Raw genomic sequence first — 19,378 nt, 5'->3', positions numbered from 1 at the left:
CCCAAATACAGTATGTACAGTTTATTAAAGCAGTCTAAGTTAAAGCATAATCCCACCAGAAACCTGAGAGAGGATGTCTTGGGAGAATAAAGAATCTCTTGTAGCGTCCACGCTGCCTTTGAAATGATGTCTTACCTAAGACGTCACATAGAGTTATGATTGTATTAAGAGAGCTCTTCTCCTTCCACAGCCGCTTCTCTGGAATTTCTCAGCTAGTGGGACAGATGGCTGAAGGGACTGAAAAAGGAATACAGAACCTTTGACCAGTTTGAATCCAGCCCCAGTCAATAGTGACTTCAAGTTGTTACTGTCGATGGCTGTTCAGTGCCTGTTAGAGAGGAGTCGATATTTTCAATCCAGTTCCTTGTGGACAACTATCTGCATCACAGATACAACCATAACTGGTGCATAGGCTCAGCAGTGAGATCCAAGGAAGGTATGGGCATGTTGGAAACTGAATGCCCCTTTCTGACTCTTCTTCTGCATCAGGGCTTAGGCACTGTTGCTCCTTGGAGGCGTGATGTGAGGGAGACCTGCACTGTTGCTGTTCAGGCTCTACCCCTTCTGGGAATAAACAGAAGAATCTTATTTTTGACAAAGAAAATAGTGTATATTAATGATAGGGTAAAGTGGAAGGACAGAAGCTGGCAAAGTCTTTAAAAAGGAAAAGGTTGGCCTCTAAGGCAGTAGAATGTGTAGCAGTGATGGGAGGCTTAGAAAAGCACCCTCAGATTTGGAAGTTTATCTTAACTTCTTGAGTCTCCAAAATTAGGCTAGAAATTTAGCAAAAGCAGACTTTCTCATGAGATTTCCAATGCTCCAATGCTTCCCTTTGAGTCTGAATCAGGCAATGGAGAGACTCACAACAATGAAAACTAATGAACATGGAAAAGTTAAAGGTACCTTTTCACACTTCAGGGTTCAATTGCTGTTTATTTGGATGGAGGTTCAGGTCAGTTTTTATTTTCTCCAAACTAGTTTTCTCAGCCCTGATGTGTAGTTATTTGGGTAATTCTCATCCCTTTCAGTTGTGGAGGCTGAGATATGGTTCCCTCTGGAACCTGTTAATGCTGCTCCTGGGTCAACTGGCCCAGGGAAAGTTGATGATCTTTTTATAAGCTCAGTCACTGAGGAAATAATTTTCTCTCCCCCTGTGTGTTCTTTTAAAAACAACAACAGTCCCCTCCCTTTTCCCTTCCCACTTTCCCCCATTCATCCCTAACAGCCCCTCCCCCCCCAAGTTATAGCATGTACGATTTCTGTTGAGCCATTTTACTACTGGCTGCCTACGCTTGGTCCTTGAGTTACTCTGTGCTGTATATTATTGGTACAGAATGACTGAGTAGAAGGTAGTATATCAGGAATATGTTTATAATGGTTTCAGATCCCAAACTCAAACCAGCCTTGATGTGTTTCATATGGACCTGGACAATTTTATGGTTTCAGGTGAGACTGGAAACCATATGAAAGTGACTATGTACATTTTGTTCCCAAACTTGGCAAAGTATGGTCATTGCAACTGAATTTCTCTTGGAATCATAGAATCATAGAATATCAGGGTTGGAAGGGACCCCAGAAGGTCATCTAGTCCAACCCCCTGCTCAAAGCAGGACCAATTCCCAGTTAAATCATCCCAGCCAGGGCTTTGTCAAGCCTGACCTTAAAAACCTCTAAGGAAGGAGATTCCACCACCTCCCTAGGTAACACATTCCAGTGTTTCACCACCCTCTTAGTGAAAAAGTTTTTCCTAATATCCAATCTAAACCTCCCCCACTGCAACTTGAGACCATTACTCCTCGTTCTGACATCTGCTACCATTGAGAACAGTCTAGAGCCATCCTCTTTGGAACCCCCTTTCAGGTAGTTGAAAGCAGCTATCAAATCCCCCCTCATTCTTCTCTTCTGCAGGCTAAACAATCCCAGCTCCCTCAGCCTCTCCTCATAACTCATGTGTTCCAGTCCCCTAATCATTTTTGTTGCCCTTCGCTGGACTCTCTCCAATTTATCCACATCCTTCTTGAAGTGTGGGGCCCAAAACTGGACACAGTACTCCAGATGAGGCCTCTCCAATGTCGAATAGAGGGGAACGATCACGTCCCTCTATCTGCTCGCTATGCCCCTACTTATACATCCCAAAATGCCATTGGCCTTCTTGGCAACCAGGGCACACTGCTGACTCATATCCAGCTTCTCGTCCACTGTCACCCCTAGGTCCTTTTCCGCAGAACTGCTGCCTAGCCATTCGGTCCCTAGTCTGTAGCTGTGCATTGGGTTCTTCCGTCCTAAGTGCAGGACCCTGCACTTATCCTTATTGAACCTCATCAGATTTCTTTTGGCCCAATCCTCCAATTTGTCTAGGTCTTTCTGTATCCTATCCCTCCCCTCCAGCGTATCTACCACTCCTCCCAGTTTAGTATCATCCGCAAATTTGCTGAGAGTGCAATCCACACCATCCTCCAGATCATTTATGAAGATATTGAACAAAACCGGCCCCAGGACCGACCTTTGGGGTACTCCACTTGATACCGGCTGCCAACTAGATATGGAGCCATTGATCACTACCCGTTGAGCCCGACAATCTAGCCAGCTTTCTACCCACCTTGTAGTGCATTCATCCAGCCCATACTTCCTTAACTTGCTGACAAGAATACTGTGGGAGACCGTGTCAAAAGCTTTGCTAAAGTCAAGAAACAATGCATCCACTGCTTTCCCTTCATCCACAGAACCAGTAATCTCATCATAAAAGGCGATTAGATTAGTCAGGCATGACCTTCCCTTGGTGAATCCATGCTGGCTGTTCCTGATCACTTTCCTCTCATGCAAGTGCTTAAGGATTGATTCTTTGAGGACCTGCTCCATGATTTTTCCAGGGACTGAAGTGAGGCTGACTGGCCTGTAGTTCCCAGGATCCTCCTTCTTCCCTTTTTTAAAGATTGGCACTACATTAGCCTTTTTCCAGTCATCCGGGACTTCCCCGGTTCGCCACGAGTTTTCAAAGATAATGGCCAATGGCTCTGCAATCACAGCCGCCAGTTCCTTCAGCACTCTCGGATGCAACTCGTCCGGCCCCATGGACTTGTGCACGTCCAGCTTTTCTAAATAGTTCCTAACCACCTCTATCTCCACAGAGGGCTGGCCATCTCTTCCCCATTTTGTGATGCCCAGCGTAGCAGTCTGGGAGCTGACCTTGTTAGTGAAAACAGAGGCAAAAAAAGCATTGAGTACATTAGCTTTTTCCACATCCTCTGTCACTAGTTTGCCTCCCTCATTCAGTAAGGGGCCCACACATTCCTTGGCTTTCTTCTTGTTGCCAACATACCTGAAGAAACCCTTCTTGTTACTCTTGACATCTCTGGCTAGCTGCAGCTCCAGGTGCGATTTGGCCCTCCTGATAACATTCCTACATGCCCGAGCAATATTTTTATACTCTTCCCTGGTCATATGTCCAACCTTCCACTTCTTGTAAGCTTCTTTTTTATGTTTAAGATCCGCTAAGATTTCACCATTAAGCCAAGCTGGTCGCCTGCCATATTTACTATTCTTTCGACTCATCGGGATGGTTTGTCCCTGTAACCTCAACAGGGATTCCTTGTGAGTTGTGCTCAAACCTAAAAATCAAAGTGAAACCAGTGGGAACTGAAAAAGCTTTATACAGCCCTATGCCAGTGTAAAGGGCTGAGGCAGCGTAGCTGGAGACATAGTGCATACATATTTAGATTTCATATACCCTAAAATTAGAGTGTGTTTGGATCCAGCAATTTGGTTCAGGCCCATCTGAGAGACAAACTGCAAATGAGTTTGGGAATCTATACAGGCAGGTTTATCTCAGTGATAATTGGTAACCTTCTTCTCTTCTTTGCATCTATCTTTATCTTCTCTTACACAACTTTGACTGTGATTACTCTTCAATTTTATCTTTTTACATTTTTTCCTAATTTAGGTCACTGATTTGTCCCTTCCACAATGAACCGCTTGTTCCTGCTTCCCTGAATTAACTCACAAGACCACAGCATTCCCTCCCAAATGTATGATGCCATGAGTGCAGGGGACTGGACTAGATGACTTCTCAAGGTCCCTTCAAGTCCTACGATTCTATGATTCTATAATTTGGCTCAACCTCCTCTAAACTCAACCCAGGAAAACATCGCTTTCTTCCCCCTGCACAGGTGCTGGGACGGGTTACTTCTTGCCCTTTCTGTGGCAGAGGTGCAGGTCCCTGGTGGGTTGCACTGAGGTGGCTTCCTCACTCCAGGGACTATGGAAGGTGGATGCCAAGATGTTTCTTCTCCCTAATCCCATACCAAGGACCTGACAAGGGGGAATCTGTAGAGGTGTTTCTTCCCTCTCATTACTGCAGGGGCCTCTGCATGGTCAGGAAGAAGAGGGAGTGCTTGGCAGCAGAACTGTATGCATGTATTTAGTGGTTCCTGTGCTGGCAGTGTGCTCTGCAATCCACAAAAGTAAAGACTGTCCCTGTCCCAAAGAATTTACAATCTACACAAGATGGATGGAATCAGGATTCCCCAGTAGGGTACTGGGGATCAGGAGGGAGGGAAAGGGGTGATGGGGCAGGGACTGGGGCAGAATGGGATGGATGGGGTATAGACTCCGGGTCAGGAGGGAGGGGATAGGACAGGAGGGGATGGGTGGGGTAGAGACTGGGGTCAGGAGGGAGGAAATGGGGCAGGAGGGGATGGTGGGGTAGAGACTGGGGTCAGGAGGGAGGGGATCGGGCAGGAGGGGATGGGGGCAGAGACTGGGGTCAGGAGGGAGGAGAGACGGGGTAATGGGAGAGGGGCTGGGGGGGGCAGAAGGGGATGGGTGGGGTAGAGACTGGGGTCAGGAGGGAGGGGATGGGGCAGGGGCTGGGAGGCAGGCAGGGTGAGAGGGGAGTGGAGGAGCAGGGCGGGCAGAAGGAGACAAGTGTGTGTGAACGGACAATGGGGCAGGGGCTGCTCCAGGCTCCCACTCCCCGCAAACAAACACCCTCCTCGCCCAGCTGGGTTCTGCTTGGGGGGGAGGTGCATGGGCGCCGGGCCCGTGCGGCTCCGGGCGGGGGCGAGGGCAAGGGGCCAGGCGGGGACTTGCTGGGCGCTGAAGACGGCCCCAGGCGGGGCAGCTGCCCGGCGACCAGCGGGCTGCCGAGCGCGTCGGGCCGGCGCAGCGGGTCCCTCCCTTCGCCCGCCCCCCGTTCCCCGCCCGCCTCGCCTCGCCTCTCCCGCCGCGGATTTTTTCCACAGTAGCTGCTACTCCAGACTGTATGGTAGTGTGGGCTGGTCGCAAGTCCCCATGTGGTCCCGACATCATTGACATGGCGGAATCCCCCTCCGAGCTCTCCTGGTAGCCCCCGCCGCCCGCCGGGCTCTCACCGGACTGCCTGCCGCCGACGGGCTCGCCGCGCCCGGGCCGCTCACCCCGCCCCCGTTTCAGCCCCTGCGAAGGTAAGGCGGCGTCCCCGGCCCGGCCGCTCCGCGCGGCAGCGCCCCCCCGGCGGGGCTCACGCCGAGTGCCCGCGGCTGCAGCAGCCCGGAGTTGGGGCAGGACGAGCGCAGCCCCCGGAGTTAGTCTGTGGCTCCCCGCCCCGTCCCGCACCCGTCTCGTTTCGGCGGGGAAGGGCCGAGGCCGGGTGGGTGGGCGCGCCCCGGAGCCGGGGGCTTGCACGGAGCACGGGAAGCGGCAGCACTTTGCAGAAAGTTTCCCCCATTTGCCGGTGCCGTGAGGAGAGACCAGCCAGCTTGGGCCTCGTGCCCCCCGCCCGTGGCTTGACCCCCCCTTGCATTTATGCACCCCCTTATCCCTCTGACCCCCCCATCATAGGGCTTGTGTAACGCCCCCAGCCCTCGGGGGCAACGGGGGAACTAGACACAGCCGGGACCATCTGTCCGCTCCTGGGGCGGCGCCGCTGCTACCCCACGTTGCAGCGCAGAGCTGGGGGAGGATGTTTTTTTTTGGGGGGGGGGGGTGGACGGGTCTGCAGGGTGGAAAGTGGGAATTTTACAGCCCGGGAGAAGGCGGAGGAGGGTGGGGGCGGCGAAATGCTGACGCCGCCTCTGGAGCAGGCTGGGGGGAAGGGGCTGGTGTCAGGGCTCGGCCCGGGGAGTGGAAGCAGCAGTTTGTTTGGGAGCCGGGAGACACTCCATCAGAGCCTAGTAATCCAGAGAGGCTCCGCGGAGCGCTGCCGGACTCAGCCTGCCTGGCCTTTCCCTGCCCCCTCCCCATCCTCATCCCCGCACCAGCCCCGGCTCCTCTCCTCGGTTCCCCCACGGCCGCCGCCTCCTCCTCCTCTTCTCGCCTTTCTTTGATAGTCATCCTGCCATGGCAATCTGAGCCGGAATGGAAAATCGGCTTTAAACTTGGAAGAGGTTTTTGTGTGTGTGTGTGTGTGTGTGTGTGGAGCCTCCCTCCTCCCCAGCTTCTGACTCCCTGCAGGAGGAGCTGGGTGTGTGTGTGTGTGATTAGAAGGGAGGTTGGAAATCTGTGCCCTGCGGCTGGGTTTGGGAGCAGGAGGCGATGGGTGCAGGGGGGGGAGACAGAACCTCCGCTCTGTGGCCAGCACGTACTGTCTGGCCCCTCTGTCCGGCTTGGGGAATGTCACTCGGGTGAAGAAGCCAAGGCTCCTCCTCGTTGCACCAGCAGAGTCTCCAGCTATCTACAAACTCTTTCCAAAATGTCTGGATCCAGGGGGCACGTTGGAGAAAAAGAGCGAGAGACAGACAGACAGACCGACCCAGGCAACATCCTCCAGCCTCCCTCCCTCCCACTTTGTAAAGGAAAAAATCCTGGAAACTTTATTTCTTCTGCCAGACACCTTTAAAAATGGAACATTACCAGGAGAGAGAGAGCTTGAAAAATATAATTCTCTTTTAAGTTTATCCTCTTTCAGACTCAGCTTAGCTCTCACTCCTGTCAAATACTCCGTTTATATACTAAGGTTTTGGCTAAGGTTGTGTGGTCTGGAGTTTAAAGTAAGGAGCAATTCATGCCATCCATATTCATTAGAATTTTTTAAAAATTTGTTACACATTGGCTTAATAATAATAATAATAATTAATATAACTTGCATTTTATAGCACCTTCCATCTGAGTATCTGTAATCACAGTAAGGAGGTAGAGCAGCACTATCTCCATTTCACAGATGGGGAAACTGAGGCACAGAGCAATTACGTAACTTCAGGTCCCACAGAGAATCGGTGCCATGGTTGGGAACAGATTTCAGGTTTCCTGGTTCCCTGTGCCTTCATCACATTCGTTCTACCCTCTAACTGTTTTCCTTACTGAGAAGCTTAGGGTAGACCACAGTTAGATAATGTTTTTTAAAAGGTGTTAAACTCTAGTGTAGATAGTGTTTAACAACATGTTAGCTATTGTGTTTTTGAGCATGACCTATTTTCCTAGTCTAGACATGGGCAGAGTGCTGGCTGGACAGCCTCCCTGGTAAGAGATATGCTATCCCTATCGTCATCCCCCATATCCCTCAGCAGTCGGCTGGGTTGGTAAGTTGGATGGCTCCTTCTATTAGTAGCAGCATTCTGCTTCCCTCACCCACTCCTTTCTTACCACCTGCATGTCTCTGGGCAGTAGTAGAGGAGCTAGTTAGGGAAGTATCCTGTTGTTGCCACCACAAGAGGAAGATATTTCTTGGCAGCATGCCTGGGTCATTCAGGCTATGAAGTGCTCTTTCCTTATACACTGTTCTCAGTGGAGTCTTACACAGAAGCAACCTGTCAGTGATCTTCTCCCAGTTTCTTACAATATCTGCTCTGCCCGTCATCAGTCTCAAGGGTGCTGGGTTTTGGTGGTTACATCTCAGAGCCTAATATGACACAGGGTTCTACTGGCCCCAAAGTGCCCTATGTATTCATCCCAGTTTGGTATTGTTTGAGTAGCTTATGCTGTTAATGTAGCCCAAGGCATGGAAGCTGAATCATTTACCATTTTTGAAGTGGATCTGCTCATGTGGGTTCATTTGAGGTCATTGCTCGGACATTGGTGAAATTTTTCACACTGTTATCCTACCCACTACCTGGCCAGGAGATAAATGAAGAAAGTCAGCTTCCAAAACAGACTGTTGTAACTGAATATATAGTTTACATATAGCCAATAATAACAAATATATGTTGGATGGGAAGCTTGAGATTGTGTCTGTGGGAAGCTTGCAGTTTGAAACTATCTTCTCAATAGTGCTGTCTGTTAATTAAATTTTTAATTGGAAGTGATTGTACTCTGGATCCCAGTTTCATAAAAGCTCTTCAGGTTATGGTAGTAATCACCTAGAAGTCAGAATAAATCAAAAACTTCGTGCACATAAATTTTTCATCAGATGTAAATTTCATTAATCTGCTCACTTTGTCTTCCATCAGCACCCATAAGGAAAGGGATGGGGAATCTGGACTTGTGTAAATTTAACCCCCTAATTTTACACAAGTAAATATATGAAGAGTGTGTGTGTGTGAGTGAGGGGCAGTTCATTTGTGAACTGTTTAATTGGTTTTTTTGCTCAAAAATTTAGGGCCCAATTCTGCAAACACACGTGAGTCAAGTTTACAGTATGAGTAAATGGTTTCAGTATTGGGACCTTACTTTTAACTTCTAACATGTATATTATTAGAAAAAGTATCACACAACTGAATACAGCAAGTGACTTTGTTCAGCCAAAATTATCTTTGTCTCTCAATCCATTTAACCACCTCTGCTGCCCAAGCAAAAGCCTGAGAAAAGAGATTGACCTTTGAGATCAGTACAAGGGCCGGCAAACTCCGACTCTGTCAGAGTACCAGGCAAATTAATTCCAGAGTCAAAGACCCTCCACAAAGAATGGTTTGGTATCAGGCCATTAAATCTGGGGACTTGTGTGTCTCTGTAGATCATAACTGTGTGGTGAAACATACTGCAAATCAGCAAGACTGAAATTTTCATTTCTGCTGTATAAGCTGACGTGGAGCTGAAGGATTTCTCAAATCAGCAGTTAACTTGCTTAGTTGATCTTCCCAGCACTACCAAGATACAGCACTTGAGCAACAGGGAATCCTTTTAAACAAGAATATCAGAAGAATGCATCCAATGAAGTAAGCTGTAGCTCACGAAAGCTTATGCTCAAATAAATTTGTTAGTCTCTAAGGTGCCCACAAGTACTCCTTTTCTTTTTGCGAATACAGACTAACACGGCTGCTACTCTGAAAGAAGTAGCGTTGTTTATGACCATAGTTTAGTGTCACTGTGTGATCTGCCCCTGGAGACAGAAGGTATGTGGGAAGAGGGAAGTTCTTCAAACAACAAAGTGGAAATAGGAGCCAATAGATACACAACGGTAACAGGCCATCTACAGGCAGGAATGTTCGTGAATTTGAAAATAGATAACTCCTTAAACAGTTTTCCAGTTGAGATGTGTTAGTTCGCATTTTAATCATCAGTTCTAAACATATCCTCCCTCAGCATAACAAATTCTTTATTGGATTACAGATATCCAGGGAAAAAGATAATTTAAACTTGTGCTCTGTTATGGAATTTGTAACAGCACACTGGAGAGATTAGTCTCCTTTGAGAGCATGCTGTTACATATACTAAATCTGTGCCCATAATCTGGATGCAAAACCATGACAGTATCAGTATATTCACTAGAAGATAAGTGCAATCACTCTAAACTTCAGTTTTGCACAAAAAAGCCTGTAGAATTTATTAATGATGTGGCATTGAAGGACAATTTAAGTTTCCTTTCCTTGTGAAAAGATAGGTTGCCATCACATATAATACTAAAAAGTTTAAAGGTTAAAATATACTACTTTTTGAGTGTCACACTTTCTGTGTTTAAACTAATTAATAATCTTGTTACAAATAAACTGTACTGTAGATAGAAGGTAATTCACCCCTTCGGTATCTTCTAAGTAAACAAAAGTTGAAAACGATCTGCATCTGTAACATATAAACAGCAAAATGTCAATTTTAACAAAGTATAATATAAGAGTCCTTTTCCAACAAAAATGTATTATAATACATTCAATATGGTATTCTCAAAAATAACAGCATTTTCTGTCAATACACTTTTGTCAGAGCTGTAAAAGTCACAGAAACTCCATGCATAGATGTGCATTTTGGAATAAGTATATCACTTAACACTTAAGTAGACTATTGTAATTTAATGACAAAAAGCCAAACATTTAATTTGGTACTTGACTCTGGTCAGGTCTGTTTATAAACAGAAGTCAATGGGAATTTGCCCAAGGTAATGACTAAGTAGGGGCAATAGGATTTGGTCCCAGAAGTGTATATAGTAAATGTTTTTGAGATAGATTTCGGTAAAATATAGCTAGAATTAGCTGTATGAAGGACTTAGAATGAAAGTTAAAAGGATCCTTAATTTATGAAGTTGATATTTTAACTGTAAGAAGTATATGGTAAATTTATAAAAGAATTAGAGCAAATTAAAATACTTTGCAACTTCTTAAAATTACCTATTAGTATATTGCATGTAAAATATTCTTTGTGCAAATCATGGCAATTAAATGGGGGATGTAAGACAAATCCTGCTAAATACAGTTGGCTAAATTTTGCCCTTATATGTGTTTGCTGTTCTCAGAGAAGCATTTGAGGACAAAAATTGAGTCTTTATGACTTGCAGCTTCCTGATGTATGTGAAATTTGGTATGCTGCATAGCTTATTTGTGTTAAAAGTACAGGTAAGGTATTGAAATTTAAACACACGTTTTCCCTTGTCTACTGAATTATAAACAAATAAGCTGGAAATAGGACTGGAGAAGATTATAGATTTTATATGATCACTAATTTTCTGTTAAGTTATATTACACAATCTGTTATGAAACTCACAAGCCGTTGACAAATAATGTACCCTTGTATTTGTCAGCTGTTAGCTGCATAAAAATACATGTTATAATTACTGTATGGAAAGCATTCCCTGTTTGCCTTTCTGAGTAATACTGACTTATAATTATAGCGGCATGCAGTTATTAGTGAATGATGGTTACCATTTGGGATAATCTTCCATTTACTAAACTGAGATCATTACAATGCCGTCTTATCAGAGTGACTTACAAAACATAAATCTAACATTATGAATAATAATTGTGTTGCTTTTTTTCTCTGGAGAAAGCAAACTATGCAGCTAATATTGACATCCACTATCCAGGCACCTCCTATTGCATTTGAGCTGGATTCATCCCTGGTGTAACTTTGTTGGCTTCAGTGGAGTAATGCCAACAATTAATTTAAATGTTTCACTTTGCTTTTTTGCTCATCATAAAAGATGAACATGGAAATTTTCTGGAATCGATAGGCTATATGACTCCTTGCTTTCTCTACTCTGTGATTTAAATTTTAGGATGTAGTTGTTCCCTTGCTAAAGAGTGTATAACTTTTCTCTCCTTATGGTTATATGACATAAAGCTGCTTTATATAGGATTATATGGAATTCTTTGGAATGGTCTGTTGAACACTTAGTTTGAACACATGTATTAGATTCTCAGGGAAGGATGAATTATAAACAAGGAGTATGTTTTGTCTCTAAAAATGTGCTTTATGCTTTCGGAAGTGTGCTTCATGAAGCATATTTTGGAAAGATAAGTGAGAGAGATGGCTCTCTATGCCTAGAAGCGCTTGGAATGTCATGGAACAGTCTCCCTCACCCCTGTAATCTAGTCAGAAAAAATTCAGACACATCCCACTTAATGAGTTTTTAGCCAGTTTTGTCAGGGCCTGGCATAGGGGTGATAACTTTACTATAGTAACTTTTTTTTTTACTCTTCCCCTCCTGCTTCCTGTAATGAAACACTAATATTCAGTTGCATTATAGAACAAAGCAAATTCCACATCTGTTGATCTCCACGTTTTTGTATTGTTGGTTAGTTAAGCTGAGCCCTGCTATAAAGTGTGATGGTAGAGCTCCTGAACCTTGGATGCAGAAGCTGAATTAGAATGGACAGGTTTGATTTGTTTTGGGATTCCATCTCATTGATCCATATTTAGTGCTCGATTGCTTAGCTACTTGTGCCCATGCTCGTGTATTATGATGCCATTGTCAGGGAAGTACATGCCAGTTTTATGACAAAAGATGAGTGTCAGCGGGCAGCCTGGATAACATGGTAAGTAACTTAACTTGTAGGAAGTTTGGTCTCTGGCCCGGGTGCCTCATTAGTGTCACGTGCCTCTTGAGTGTTATTTAGCAGTGTAGAGTAATAGAACAAGAAAGGAAAGGAAGATACAGCTTTCATGGATACTTGAAGGGATTAAATAGATTTCCTGTTAGGGAGTATCCAGGAAATCAAATAATGAGAGGTGTCTAAACAGACATGAGCAAAGAAAAATGCTTTCAGGAACTCTAGTTTAGAGCACACATATAGCAGGTAATAGTACCTACATTCCAGGTTAAATCAATAGAGCAAAGATGACAGAGCCTAAAACACAAAGGTTCTGGACTTGAGACTTGTGCGTAAAGTTAGACGCCCAAATACCTGTCTTAGGTATCTAACAATGTAAGTAGTGAGTTTGAAAATCAAGTGTGAATTGTGCATTTGCACTTGGAAGTGAGCATTATTACTAAGTCTCATGATTTTGGGTGTCTTTTCTTAAAGCCTGACTTCCTGGAATCTCGTAATTGAGAATCTGAGCTTTCATTTCAATGAAAAAAAAAAAAGTTTCAAAATGTGAACCCCCCAAAGACTCCCAAATCAGAAGGCAGATATAAAGAACCCAGTGTTTGTTTTTTTAAATCTCATGATTTTTTAAGCCAAACTCCTGATTTTGCATGGCATGACTTGTGCCTTTGGAACACTTGGACTTGGCAATACTGAAAATGCCAGCAGAAGGGGATTATTCTTGATTAGACCCACTGCTCTCTGCTTGGTACTAATTTATGTAGGGAAAAAAATATAAAGCACGTAGTGGTTCTCTGTGAACGTACTGGGTTAAATTCAGAGGTGATGTGTAAGTTACACAGTGGTAAGTAGGTTTAACAGGGTCCAGGCTGGTGTAATTTATGTGCCATAGGGCTGGGAGAATTTTGTAAACTGCACCAACTTAGTCACTCACAACTTGTATACTGTCTTTGAATTGGCCCTTTATGCCCAAAGGGGGGAACATGGGCTAAGATAAGAACATAGCAGATGGATTCTCGACTAAGCCATAGCCAGGCAATGTACAGAAATAAACTGAGAATGTGAGTTTTATGCTCGAGTCTGTTAGCTGTTTGCTGTCAGAGACTTGACCAGTGTTCCCTCTATTTTTTTCCCAAGCATGTGCAGAGTGAATTTTGTTATGTGTGTGACGGTGCACCCCATAAGGCTTTATGGAAATATGCTTATAAATGTATATATGACATAACTGGAATATGTTTTATGCTATGTGTGCCGTATAATCTGTCTCTGTAAAGGTTATGATCTACTGAATCTATTCATCCTATTTGTAAGTATGTATCATTTTTGTATTCAAAGTTATGAATATTGGCTGTGTACTTGCTTGATTTTTAAGTAGCCTTAGTAAAGCATTTGGTCAGCTTTTTGAGAAAGGAATGTGCAAATTAAGTGCCCAATCAAGAAGCACTTAACGGATAATGGATCTTGGAAGCCTCCAATCCACATAAGAAGTCTACATGAGGACGTTAAAGGTAGCATGTAAACCAGGGGTCTCAAACATGATGCGGCCCACAGAGCTATTTGCTGCGGCCCGCCAAGCTCCCCTATGCCCTCCCAGTTATTTCCTGTGGCCACCAAGGTCCCCTCTCCTACTCTCCCCCCCCCAGCGCGCCTCTTCCCCGCTCATCTACCTACTTCCAGGCGCTTTCCGCTGCCAAACAGCTGTTTGGCGGCACTTAGCAGTTTCCAGGAGGTAGGGGGAAGGAGCGGGGAGCGGTGGGGATTTTGGGAAGGGGTTGGAATAGGGGCAGGGAGGGTGCGGAGTTGGGGTGGGACTTTGGGGAAGGGGTTGGAATGGGGGTGGGGCGGGGCCTCATGGAAGGGGTGGAGTGAGGGTGGGGGCGGGGCGGCAGGGGCAGTGATGCGACCCTCGGGCCAATGTATTAGTCTTCATGCGGCCCTCCTGGTAATTTGAATTTCAGATCCCTGATGTAAACCATGGCTGCTACCTGTAAGTTCTGAGTCATGCGTGGACATGTGACTTGCCCATGTGACTCCAAAACTCCATCTTGTAGCTGGAATTCTACACAGGGGGAGGGAGGGGTATTCACCCACAAGAGAAAGTCTATTTAAACCCCTGGGAGACCCCTCCATTTTGTCTTCAGCTGGCTGAAGAGAGAGCCTCTCCACCCCCAAGGGTGCCTGAAAGAAACTGGAACAAAGGACAGTACTACAGGGGGTGTGAGTGATTGCTGGACCCAGACTAGAAGGAGACTAGTCTGTAAAAGGAACTCCTCTGAGGGTGAGGTTTTATCTGTATTCAGTTTTCTTACTGTATTAAGCATAGACTTGCGGGTTTTATTTTATTTTACTTGGTAATTCACTTTGTTCTGTTTGCTATTACTTGGAACCACTTAAATCCTACTTTCTGTATTTAATAAAATCACTTTTCATTTATTAATTAACCCAGAGTATGTATTAATACCTGGGGGGAGGGGTATGTGTGCAAACAGCTGTGCATATCTCTCTATCAGTGTTATTTATAGAGGGCGAACAATTTATGAGTTTACCCTGTATAAGCTTTATAACGAGTAAAACGGATTTATTTGGGGTTTGGACCCCATTGGGAGTTAGGCATCTGAGTGTTAAAAGACAGGAACGCTTCTTAAGCTGCTTTCAATTAACCCTACAGCTGTTAGGGGATGTGGTTCAGACCTGAGTCTGGGTTTGCAGCAGGCTAGTGGGTCTGGCTCAAACCACGCAGGGCACTGAAGTCCCAAACTGCCAGGGCAGGAAAGCAGGGGAAGAAGTAGTCTTGGCACTAGTTGGCAGCCCCAAGGGGGTTTCTGTGATCCAACCCATCACAATGTACACCAATATGGAGGTAATGTGTGACACACAACCACCACATTGGTGCACGTAACAAAATTCATGTGGTGGGGCTGGGGCAGAGGGTTGGAGTGTGGGAGAGGGTGAGGGCTCGAGCTCCAGCTGGGGGTGCAGGCTCAGGGCTGGGGATGAAGGGCTCAGGGCTGGGGAAAAGGGTTGGGTTGAGGGCTCTGGCTGGGGGTATAGGCTTGGGGGTGGGGCCGGGGATGAGTGGCTCAGGGCTGAGGCAGAGGGTTAGGGTGTGGGGGCTGAGGGCTCTTGCTGTGGCTGGGGCCGCGGATGAGGGGCTGGGCCAGGGGGGTTTGGGTGTGGGGGGAAGTGAGGGCCCTGGCTAGGGGTGTGGGCTCTGGAGTGGGGCTGGGGATGAGGGGTTGGGGTGAAGGAGGGGCTCTGGAGATACAGTGGGGAGAGAGGACTCCCCCCAGCTCTCTCTCTCCCCACAGCATCTCTGGGCCTGGGCTGGGGCCGGGGAAGGGGCGCCTCTCCCCTGGCTGCGGCAGGTCCGTCCGCAGTCTTGGCCACTGCTGTAAGGCTCCTTTCCATCTGCCCCACCCCCCCGTCACTGGCAGGCAGCCTGCTAGCTGAGAGGATCGAGTAGGTGCGGTGGGGAGAGAATAAACCGAGTACTATCCAGGCTGGGCTGGGTCAGGGCTTGTGGAGGGGCACTGTGGGAGAGGCATCTCTCCCTGCCGCAGCCCTGAGTGCCTGTAGGCACAGCCGCACAGCTTAGAGGGAACCTAGGCCTTGACAAATGTTCACAAAAAACCTATGCAATTTCTTGCGTGGGCAGTCAGCTACAGTCATGTTCTGTGTCAGCCACTGAGCCCTTCCTGGCGTTCCCACATTGTAAGAGTTATTCCTGAGGGCATTCTATGCGAAAAAATAAAAAGTTCTGCGCACAATATTTAAAAATTCTGCAAAATTATGGGAGAATCTCAACTTTATTGTCAAAGCTGTATCTTTATTGTCAAATAAATGTGGAAGCTTGAGCATAGACCACTGGAGAGATCACTGGGAGATCACTGTGCATCCCCCCCCGCAGGACATGGACTCAGCAGTGAGGCTGCACACAACCCTGACATAGTGCATGGACTGGACCTGCCCCAGAAACACCCCAGGGCCATGCCCCTCTGTGCCAAGTGCACCGGTGTGGGCATGCAGGCTCAACAAGGCAGGATCCAAGTGTGGGGGATCCAGGTGTGGATTGAGAGTGTTCTGTGTGGGGCAATCTGGGTGCATGCGGCTCAGTGCGGGATCTGGATAAGCAAGGGATCTGGATGCACATGGGCTTGTTGGGGGGTTCTGGGTGCAACGATAATGGGACTCTGCAGGGGGGTCTAGGTGAAGGTGGTAGGGACTAAGCAGGGAGGGTCGGGGTGTGGGTGGGATAGAGCTCAGCAGGGGGGGTCTGGGTGTGAGGGCTCAGTGGGGGTCCAGATGCTGGTGGAGTGGGGTTTAGTGGGGTGGGGATCCAGGGACAGCTGGTTGGGGCTCAGTGGGGTGGGGATCCAGGTGTGGGTGGCTTGTCGGGGTGGTCCAAGTGCGGGGGGAGAGGGGTTCATGGGGGGGGTTCTGAGCGTGGGGGAGTGAAGCTCAGTGGGAGGGTCTGGGTATGAGGGGGTCTGGATGCATGGGGGTTGCGTGGATGAGGGAGCAGCTCCCTATAAAGGGATCCGTCCCCCTGCAGCAGAGGAGTGATGGGTGCAGGGAGTGTTTGTGTGTGGGGAAACGGGGGAGTTTGCAGAGCTTCTTGCAACTCGGGGAGAAATTTGGGGGTGGGTCTGACCCGGTCCTCGATGCCATGCAGGGGGAGAGGAAGTCCCGTCCTCCCTAGCCCAGCCAGAACTAGAAGCTGAGCCTGGCGCAGGGTAGGAGCCACCAGCTGGATCTTCCCCAGTCCCACCTTCCGCTCCACAGTGATTTAACTCTCTGCCAGCTGCCCTGGGCACCCAAAACCTACTGCTCGGGAGGGTTGCATGACTGCTGTTGTGGCTTCCCTTTGCTTCCCTGTCAGAAGGTAATTTTTCTGTGGGGAAGCAAAGAAATCTGTGGGGACTATAAATTCTGTACATGTGCAGTGGCACAGAGTTCCCCCCCGGAGTAAAGAGTGATCCTGAGTATGTCAGCTGCTTGTGCCACTTTTGAAAAGGGTCTGAGGGAGAAACAGCTTCCTGTTTGACAGTGTGGTTGGGTAGCCAAAACACCCGTGGTTGATTGTGTTCCGTACACACCATATAATGTATGTCTGGATACACAATTAATAGTTTGTATCTAGCAAACTAAGTTTAGGTTCTAAATTCAATTCCATGAATGGAGGTGGGTGCTATAGAAAACCCTAAGTAAGCAGGTAGCTAGAGGACAACTTTCTTGAAGGGAATTATAGTTGATGATTCGTGTTACTATATGGTATGTCTCCTCAGTGAACAGGTTGATGTTTTTTATACATTCCTCCTTTGTCCACCAAAACCCCTTCTGGATGTGTGGAGGGGATGAGGAGGTTTCTGCAAGACCTTGCTGGCACCCAGAGAATTTTTCGTTCATTCACTTTTCGCATTTAGTTCTCCCACATTCAGTTTGTTACCTACTTGAGGCAGAAAATGTGTGTTCTCTTTGTTTGGACAGTAACTTGTACAACAGGAATTGTAGATGTGATTGCTATACAAATAATAATAATGATTAATAAAAACATGCTGTGTTGTGTTGTGTTTTGTTGAGTTTTTTTTTTCTTCTGAAGCTTATGAAATTGCCAGAGATGTCTTCATTGACTGACCTAAAGCTCTTCCTCCTCCCTCCCATGTGTGTAGGGATGAATGAACTGTCAGTACAGTGGCAGTGGGGCTATATACCAACTACCTACAGTGTTAGTGGCTTTTGTGGTGGTATATCTGGCCAGGGCTGTGACCTGCATAACAATGACAGTCATGGCCCCTGACTGCCAGTGAAACTGTGTTGGGGCAGGGAAGACTGGGAGGTGCTTCTCTACCAGATTTAGGAAGAGCCCCTTTCCAGTGTAGTCCCACCTAGCCAATGGAGGAATTGTTTCCTTTCATAGTCATTGCCTCTTGGCTGAGTTGCCTCCCTGACCCCCGTAATGTTTTTTGCTTTATAGAGGGCACAGCATTACCTATTGTGGGTCTCTGACATCTAATTATTTTTTATAATTGGGGTGGAAATACTGAAACCTTTACAAGTGAATACATTTCAATAAGTGGAGTGATCGCAGTGTGAAGAGCTGGGTAACTAATGTGGCATGGTAATTCAAAATAAATTGGAACTTTCTGACACTGTGGATGGGTTAAGCTAATAGCAAGTGCTGAAATTACTGACTAGTGTTAAATCATAAAAACAGAAGCTTGGAATGCACTTTGAACCAAGTTTGTTTTTTCAGCTAAAAATAAATTTGTAGGACAGCACAAGATAGTGTAACGTGCTCATTCTTTTGTAGCAATTCTATAGGAACAGTTGCATTGCCAGATGGAACCTGATTTACTTTTTACTGTGTTTTTGCTTACTGAACATTCCTCAGTTTGGATAGTGAAACTATATTCGTCCATTTCAGTCAGTTGCTATTCCATTTAACTTAGCTGGTGCTAACATAATGTTGTTGTGTCTGGGTTTCCAGCACTTCAAGGGAATACTTATTTCTACAGTCTATTTTAAACCCCCTCTTTCCAGTCACATACAGTTAATGAAAGTCTTTCTATTCAAATTAGATTTTGTAAAATCATTTTTAAGCAAAATGTGTTGGGCCTGAAAATGCGACTTTAATTCACCATACCATAGTTAAGTGTGGTTGGGCTGGAAGGCTATTGCGTTAACAAAAGTGAGAAATTTGTTCCTATTCAATTGCATCTAGTGTAGGATGACAACAAGTTTTTCAAATGCCAGTTTCCACTGAGTCATCTCTTGAGTTCAGTAATGGGGCACTGCTAGCTGTTGTCAAGTATTCTGCATTGGCAGATTGACTACGGAACTTGTTGTAAGGTCTGCCTTGAAGAGGACTGTTGCAAGCATTATTTTGTAATGGTGGAAAGTGTTTGTCTGAAAATACTGTATCTCAAAGCAAAATGCATTAAAGGAAGTAACTGTTTATCTTATTGTATGTTAAAAAACAAAGCCCTCTTCCTTCTGCTAATGGGATGTTTCCATCTGTGGGGACCGTCATGTGTTTCAATGGATTTGCTCCATCTAGCTTATTCATTAATCAAGCACACATCTGATAGATTTGTCATTTTTCCATGTACAGTCAACCGAAAGAGCAGCTGTTCAGTCATCTTTACTGTGCAGTGATATTATTTATTATTTGTATTATGGTAGCACCTAGAGACCCTAGACAGCCTTAGAGTCCCAGTCTTCTAAAGATTCAAGAAAAAAAGGTCCCTCTCCTGAACAACTAATGATCTAATGAC

General features: G+C 46.2%; 1 protein-coding gene across 1 annotated transcript in view; it reads left to right on the top strand.

The window, feature by feature from the left end:
• Positions 1 to 5,198: 5,198 nt before the first annotated feature.
• Positions 5,199 to 19,378, top strand: part of FNDC3B (fibronectin type III domain containing 3B) — a 366,117-nt gene continuing 351,937 nt past the window's right edge. The window contains exon 1 of the mRNA XM_048864394.2: positions 5,199 to 5,441. The gene's annotated coding sequence lies outside the window, so the exon portion shown is untranslated. The remainder of the gene's footprint in view (positions 5,442 to 19,378) is intronic.

This window comes from Caretta caretta, chromosome 9 (genome assembly GCF_965140235.1).
Source record: "Caretta caretta isolate rCarCar2 chromosome 9, rCarCar1.hap1, whole genome shotgun sequence".
Lineage (NCBI taxonomy): Eukaryota > Metazoa > Chordata > Testudines > Cheloniidae > Caretta > Caretta caretta.
This window is presented reverse-complemented; position numbering and strand designations above follow the sequence as displayed.